General features: G+C 48.1%; 1 long non-coding RNA gene across 1 annotated transcript; it reads left to right on the forward strand.

Annotated features, from left to right (window-relative positions):
• Positions 1-1,979: 1,979 nt before the first annotated feature.
• On the forward strand, positions 1,980-5,933 carry LOC121087426. The gene is made up of 3 exons (XR_005827602.1): positions 1,980-2,021; positions 5,092-5,233; positions 5,732-5,933. It is a non-coding gene; the product is annotated as an uncharacterized LOC121087426 (long non-coding RNA).
• The last annotated feature ends 1,992 nt before the right edge of the window (positions 5,934-7,925 follow it).

The following is a 7,925-nucleotide window of genomic DNA, read 5'->3' on the forward strand; positions in this document are numbered from 1 at the left end:
CGCTCTGCTTCTCTGCCCGTAATGTGAAGAGGAGGGGAGTCCCCAGCCTCCTAGGGATGATGCTCCCAGTGCTGTGGTGTGGGGTGGTGCAAAGAGACTTTTGAAGCACCACACTGCTTCTGATGTGCCTTCTGCAGCTTCCCAAAGATGGGTTGCTCATGGATGTGGACAAGGACCATCTGGGAACAAAGCACTTGCCATATAAAGTCCTTCAAGTTCATCTCTGCTGCAGATAAGTGCCCAGCTTGTATGACTTGCTTTGAAACTCACTCAGTGATTTATGCCCACAGGGAAAAGCTGCCTCGCCTGGGGGAGAGGGACTTGCCTTCATTCTGGTGTGCATGGAGACATTGAGGTTTAGCATCTGCCAAGTGGCAGGGGCTTCAAAGCCATGCTGGAAATGTTTAAATAAATAAACAGAGGGGTTGGTGTTTCCCTGTCCTAATAAATCTGAAAAGGACCGCATCCAGTGCCTGCTGAAACTGCTGCACATCTTCCTAGTGCTGTGGGCTGTGGTCCAGGCTGAAACAGTGTGCTGGGGCTATCCGGCAGCTATGGGAGATCTGCAGAGCTGTAGCATGAGGGACATGCTGACATGTTATCATAACTGATTAACGCCATCCATCAATGCCTGATTAAAATGAGCAGAAATATTTTTTCTTCCTCTGAAGCAGAAGAGCTCTCTTATGCAGAAAGTGTTTCTCTTAATTGCCACTCTGTAAACCCTCAGCGAGACAGAGCATCAGCATTGCAGCTTAACTCCTCTCTGCTGTAATAACCTCCTCATTTCATAAGTGCATAAGGCAGGATAATACATGTGGGTTTTGGTGTTTCATTTTTATTTTTTTTCCCCTTTTATTTGTATCCGAAGTGTCCTTCATTTGGTAATGGCATTGCAGAAGATGTAGACAATAAGACGGCTATTCTTACAGCAATTAGAGGCAGAGCCTGATATAATCTTTGTGGGGTGGGGGAGTTCAGGCTGAGATTGCAGATCCAGCTTTCACAGCTGGCTTGTTTCTATTATCAGCTTATCTGAGCTCCCTTGCTCAAATTCTGAGTAAAACCTTTGCTTGACTGACATCGGTGACAAAGCTCCCATTTGTTTCAATAAGGTCAAAATTTCAGCCACTTTTTTTTTTTTTTTTTTTTAATGCCATTACACATTTAATTTGAATAGATGAAGTTATGTTTTAAAGTGTTTGCAGCACAGGTACCTCAGCCACTTAAAGAAGTGTGTCAGTGGGCATATGAGAAAGGGTAACCTCATCATAAAACCTGATTGTGGCAAGGAATCCCATAGGAAACTTAGACATGTCTGGCACTCCTATATAGCAATAGCAGTAAAAGGGCATATATGGAATAGTGAGGGGAGTCTAATCCTTGTGGTGAGATGTGGACAGGATCATGGGATGGACAGATTTGCTTAGAAGATGTTATGCTCCCGAAATGTTGGCAAGCACTCACTGAAAAGTATCAGGGAATTTTTGGACATCAAAGTGAAAAGTGAGTTTTGGCTGGAATAAATGCAAGAGAGTGGAGGTAAAATATAAAACAAATGCAAGGGAGGGAAGGTAAAATATAAACCAGCCAGTCTCAGGAGGGGCTGGGGAGTAGGCACAGGGGGAGAGTGGGGCAAGAGCTTCCCCGTGTGACCCCTTCACTCTGCTGGCATATGCAGAAAGTGGGAAGTGGATCTTCATAATGTTTTTCTAGCTGCCTGCTGGGTTAAGAAGGGATTATTTCAGCCGAGCCTGGAGGCTGGTGTGGCAGGAGGACAGATGAGTGTGGTGATACCTTGCACTGTGGTCCTGTCAGCAGGGATGTGCTGCAGTGACACAAAGGCTGCATCCAACCCTTTCCCAAACATCAGGGCTTCTTCCAGGAAAAAAACCCAACAGCCCCCGTGAAAACCAGAAAAGCTCTTTTGCACTTAAAAGTTGCTTTTTTTCTCCTTCCATCGAGAGCAGCGCAAAAAGCTGGGGAGGGCTGGTTTAACAAGACATGGCAACGGGGGAGAGGTGAGCAGGGGCTGCGGAGGTGGGGGTGGCCTTATCAGGCACAAGTGGAGGTGTGGGGTGGGGTGAAGAGGCTGGGAATGTGCCCAGTCTTCTGCACCGGGTGATGGGAGGTTGGAGAGCCCAATGTGCGAGGCAGAGATAAATGCTGAAAAAACCCTTGAGTGTTAGCGTTAGCGATTTGAGCCTTCCTGTACTGCTGCAGGAGGAAAGGAATGTCTATTTGTGCTAAAGTGGTTTTACCAGGTGGGCTTTGACAAGGAGAATCAGTACTGCTTTCCACATCTGTGGGCACCAGTGCCTAGACTAGCCAGGAAGTGGTTAAGGATCCCCAGAAAACCAGGAGCAGAGGTACAAGCTGCACCCAGTTACCTAAATCCCAGCCCATAAACCCAAACCCAACCTTGTGCTCCACATCTCTGGATGCATTTTTCCAGATAGGAAGTCAGACAAATCCAGTTGCCATCCAGAGAGCTGGGGACAATCTTTGGACATCTCTCCAAGTCCCAGTCTGAAGAACCATAGCCCCTTCTCCATACCGGTACCAGATCTGGCCTTTGTCACAAGAAGCAGAGCAGCTCCTGGCAGGTTGACTGGCAGAGCAGTTGAAGAGCTGGCTGTGTGGGTTTTGCTGTGTTAAGCTTCACAAGCTCTTTAGTCCTGCAAATGTACCTTCTCTGGTTGAGACTCCGTTGGCTGGTGCACCCGAGATGTTGGCTCCTTTGTGAGGGAAGGAGGACTCGTTTTTTATTGTTTCCAGGGGGACGTCTCTGAAGCCTCCACCAGCATGCCACTGTATGCAGCGATAGCCACCTCCACCCACGCGTGGTGGCCAGAGCTGGGGGCAGCCAGGGCTCTGCCCCAGGGACACCACTGGCATGAAGCCACAGCTGCAGCACCAACGCCTGCATAAGCATGGGAAATGCTGCTGGCACAGCACGTTTGTGCCATAAAGTGCAAGGGCTGGGCAGCCAGTGTGGCCATGCAAAGCTGGAAGTGGTTCAGAGACAGCTGACTGGGTGTGTCTCCATTCACCTCTTAGTCCTGATCAGGGGGATGCTTTGGAAACCATAACCCACCTTGTCTCTGCTTACCACCCTGGTTCTCACCAAAGAGGGGACTTGGGGCACACGTGTGAAACACAACTTGGGCCACTTGCAAACGCCACGTTAAATCCTTGCGGTGTTGCGAAGAGAAGACCCGACCTGTGCAGCCAATGACTGTCCTGACGTGGCAGACTGAGGTTTGTCCCAAACCAAGGTTCACCTTGAAGCTTTTGTGTGCCTGAACAAATTAACAGCCTGCAAAAAGCAAAGACCACAAGTGACGCTGTGATCAATTTTATCCAATTCTGATAAGAGCGCGTTTTGGTCTGCCACCTATGAGACATGAGAGACTCCAAAAGCCCAGGCAGACAAAGCAAAGTTTATCCCCCAGAAGAAGAAGAGGCTGTTGCAGCCTGACCGGCAGCTCCCCAGGGCGATGGAGGCAGGACTGTGCTCTGAACGGTGGCTCTGGCTTACCATGGCATCAAAACGTTAGGGTTGCAAAAAGTGACTTAATGTCCCCAAAGCCAAGCGATGTGTGGCTGGTGTTCTCTGGGGGTTTTTGATAGATGATTTTGATGAGCTAAAGCACCCACCTAGGAAATCACACCTTAAATCCACAGGGGCAGCTACTCATTTTTGTATGCCTCGCCCAAGATAACTTATAACCCACAACTCGGTGTCTCATCTGTCTCCTCCCTCCCTTCTCTTCTTTCCAGCTTCTTGCTCCTACATCAGTGCCATCCAAAAAAAACCTGAGGAAAAAAAACCCAAAACAACTGCAAGAATTTTCCTGTCTTCCCTTCTTCTTCATCCTCATTTCTAGACATGGTGTCTTTTTAATACTTAATGGTTCTAATTGCCTAATTATCCATCTCACACAATCGTGAGTCACAGCTCTAAAATGTTCTTTAGCTTCTGGATGAACATCTCATTCAATTGCTCTTATGGAAACCAAGAAGAAGTTGTTTCACTGGGAGGGAAGGACGGCCCAAAGCCAGAGCACTAGCTCCCTGTTCAAACAGCTGGATTTGCTGCAGTTTCTGTCCCTGTGGAGATGACCCCCAGACCTCATGGGTCACATCTCTGTGTTCTGCCTCTGCAGGCTGGCGGAGGTGCAGAGGAAGGAAAGTTTGGGTGCAACAAGCAGGAGATGAATTCAGCATCCCTTTGCCTCCTGGCAGAGCCTCACCTATCTGTGCAGCATTTTGGGGGTCTACTCACTGTAGGGATGCACCACAGGCTGTTCAGGGCTTAAGGAGCAGAAAGGTCCCAGACAGAGTAATTCCAGAGGTGAAACAACACGAGAGCAGGCAGACCTGAGGTCTGGTATTCCTTTGCCTTCTCAACAAACTGGGTATCCAGCTAAATACCCAACGTTCCTCTTCAGAAGCTCTTGGGGGCTCCATTAGCCATTTGAGGGGCTTTGTACTCAATGTGTCTCAGCTTGTTTCAAGGTCTGAATCATGAGCTTCTGCACCATGGCAGCATGACAGGGTGAGTTAGTGTGGATCTTAGCCTGGTGCTTTTCCAAAAGCAGGAACCGTGTCCTAATATGTTTGGGGTTTTTGGGTTTTTTTTTGGGTTTTTTTCATTACTCCAAATGTTCCTGTCTTAAAGCAAATCCCTGCTTTGGGAAACAGGGTGTTAGCAGCACAAGCAGCAGCAGCCCCATGGGACTGGAAGTGTTGAGTAGAGCTCATTGCAGCAGGGACACCTCCCCAGGTAACCCAGATCAACTGAACTGTGAAACAAATATAATCCACCGGTCACGGAAGAGGTGTTCGCCTCTTTCCTTCTATGTGCTACTGAAGTTAGAGCTGTCAGAGGCATATACAGACAAGTGGCTGTTCACAGTACTTTGCAGAGTGAGAAAGTCATGAAGTTTAAAAGCAGACAACCTCCATATGTTTATATACCGTCTGAAAGCCTGGGAATTGCTAGTCTACATTTCTTGCAGTAGACTTTCCGTATTGATGTTTTCCTTGATAGCAGCTAGACTCAATGTATATGCATTGGATTTACAGAGCTTTTGCAGTAAAGAAGGTGCTGCAAATCCCTGGCTCAAAACAGTGGGGCTTGAAGTGTGCAGGCTGATCATGGCACGAGCCACTAACCGTGCTTCTTAAAGTGTGAGCAAGTGGTCGGTCCTGGGGAGACACATGGCAGGTGGGTTTGTTTTTCCATGTTTTCCATCCCCCTTCCAAGAATTTTGTTACTTATAAGCTAAGTAAATTACAGCACAAATGCACCAAAACCCTGCTTCGTGGCTTCTGCATGTGGGAACCAACCCATAAGCCTTGTAGCCTGGGAGCGCTCGGGAGACAAGCAATGTCCATGCCAGGGTATGACTGCACTTGAAGATAGGGCAACGGTCACAGGTACAAAATACAAGCAAGTTTAAAAAAGCTGGCCTCTGAGTAACAGAGAGATGCATTTGGATGGCCTGAAGATCCAGCAAGGATTTTCTAGGCAATGCCCATGCCTTAAAGCAGGCCAGTGTCCTGTGTAAATGCAGTGCTGGTGTGTGGACCTGCCTGTTCACCAGCATGTGCATGGAGAGGAGGTTGCACAAGAAGCCTTTTGCTTCAACACTGGCACTTCTTTGTTCTGTGGGCACGTGCTCGATGATCTCTTGCATGCCCTAAATGTCTTCCACCTCTTCAGGGGGACCAGACACATTCACATTGTGGAACAGGAGAGCTCTGCTCTTGAACCAGCACTACTGATGCTTCTCCTCACTTTCTGTACCAGTGCCGTACCAGGACTGAGCTCACCTGGTATGCACAGAGACAGGGCTGGATTTGGAGCTGGACCTCTTGCTGCCATATCCAGCACCTGATTACAAAAATGAGACCATCAGCTGCTCTGAAAGGTGAGTCAGCTCCAGAAAAATGACTTTTTATTTCCTTTTTAAATTTTATTTATGATAAAGCAGGGAGAAGACAGAGCTGGAGGGAGAGCCAGACAGCATAACTGGGGAGCTATACTGCCCTGCACCACTAACAGGCATCAGAGTGGATGTGACAACCCACCCATAACCATGCATTCTTGCTCCTGTGGAGCTTTGTAGAGGGATGAAGGCAGTGGGTTGATTGACATTGATAACATGCAGCTGTGGCCTTGCTTCAAACGCAGTGGGTTGATTGACATGGATGATGTGCAGCTGTAGCTCGTTCCCGCTAGGTGGTTAATTAGTCCTGAGGAGTGTGGGAGAGGGGCTTGGGTGGAGGAGCAGCCTGGAGAAGGAAGAAGAACCTGGATGTAGCAGAGTGAAGGAGCAGAATGGCCTGGCTTTTGGAGGATGGAGAAACAGCATGGACAGTAGAATTTGACCTATGGTAAAGCCTTGTTGCAGCCTGCTAGTTTTGCTTGTGTTGTGACAGCTGGTGCCTCGTGCGAGGCCAGCTGAGTTGGGCTCAAATTGCAATAGAGCTTCACTGGTCCTGTTTGTGGAGCTTCACCAAGCACAGCCCCTCCTCAGAAAGGGTCCTGCAGGATTAAGATAGCAATGGGATGTGTGTTATGGGAGAAGTCTGAACTACTGGTCTTCTGCAGAACACCAGGATATGCCTGTGCAGGATATGCCTGTGCACAGGGCACTGACCCAGATGCCTCTCCTGCAGCTCACCAGGCAGCGTGCATCAGCCCCATTGTTGCTAGTTATGGCTGTGTGCTTGGGTTGGGGCCAGCTGGGCTGGGGGAGGTGGAGTATGAAGCAGGGCACACCATGCTCACAGAGTTTCAAGGAGGTTGGGGGGGCTGTGATACCGTTGCTGCAGGTTTTGGGGATGTGCGGGGCTGATCTGGGCAGCTCCCTATGCTGTGCAAATGTAGAGCACACAGCTCTGTGGTATTAGTTTTATCAGAGCTATACCAAGAGGCCCTTTCCGGAGCCCCTTTGTTTTTGATACTGTGTAAAAGCCCCCTGCCCAAGATGTACCTGCCATCCTAGAAGAAAATACCAGTTCCCAAAAGACTCAGGGAACACTTATACTGGGGGAAAAAAAACCAACCCAAAACATTAAAGAGCTTTACCACTGTGGAAATGATTTGTGACCTTACTAAGGGGGGGAAAAAAAAAGCTTTCTGAAGTTGGTGCCTGAGCAGCACTTATATCTCAATTATCCTTGTGTTGTGTTGCTGTCTGTGAGATTATGAGCTAAGGTGTTTTACTTGTCTTCTTCAGCACAAGTTTAAAAGCAATATTTATCTCTGGTCACGTCAGTTCAGTGGTGAACTCAGCAGCAAAGGTGATGCTTGCTGCCCTCGTGCTGGAGACTCTGCTAACGAGGCTGAGTGATTTATTCATTAAGGGCAGGGAAATCTGGAGCTTTATTTAAGAGGTCCTGGTGGGAAATTTGCATGAAAATTTCATGTTGTTTGCTTGTGGGAGCCCTGCCTGGCAGCGGGTGCCCTTCCCTCCAGTGCTGCCCTTCCCCTTACTGCAGGAAACGACCCTGCTTTGCTTCAGCAAACCCTTTAATAGAAATACAATATGCAAAGGTTTTTTGTTTGTTTGGGTTGTTTTTGTTTTGATTTGTGGAAGTCATGGGACTGTTGTTTATTAAAAAAACAGTAGCTGGACTTTGGAGACCTGGGAAGCCTTTTGACAGCTTTTGCTGTGTTGAAACATCAGGATTTTGCTCTGGTATCATTAGAGATAAAAAAAGCCCCATCCTACAGACTTTGGAGATGCAGGAAGGACACTTCCCAGTTCTGGAGCAAAGGAGTGGACCAAGTTGGGCTTGCAGGTCTCTAACGCCTGGACATGAAAATAAATTTGAGTTTAATTTATGAAGTTTGGCTTCAGGTCCTCAAATAGGATTTGTGGAAGGTCTGGTCAAGCTTGTGTTTTATC

The sequence above is a fragment of the Falco naumanni genome, chromosome 4, assembly GCF_017639655.2.
Source record: "Falco naumanni isolate bFalNau1 chromosome 4, bFalNau1.pat, whole genome shotgun sequence".
Classification (NCBI taxonomy): Eukaryota; Metazoa; Chordata; class Aves; order Falconiformes; family Falconidae; genus Falco; species Falco naumanni.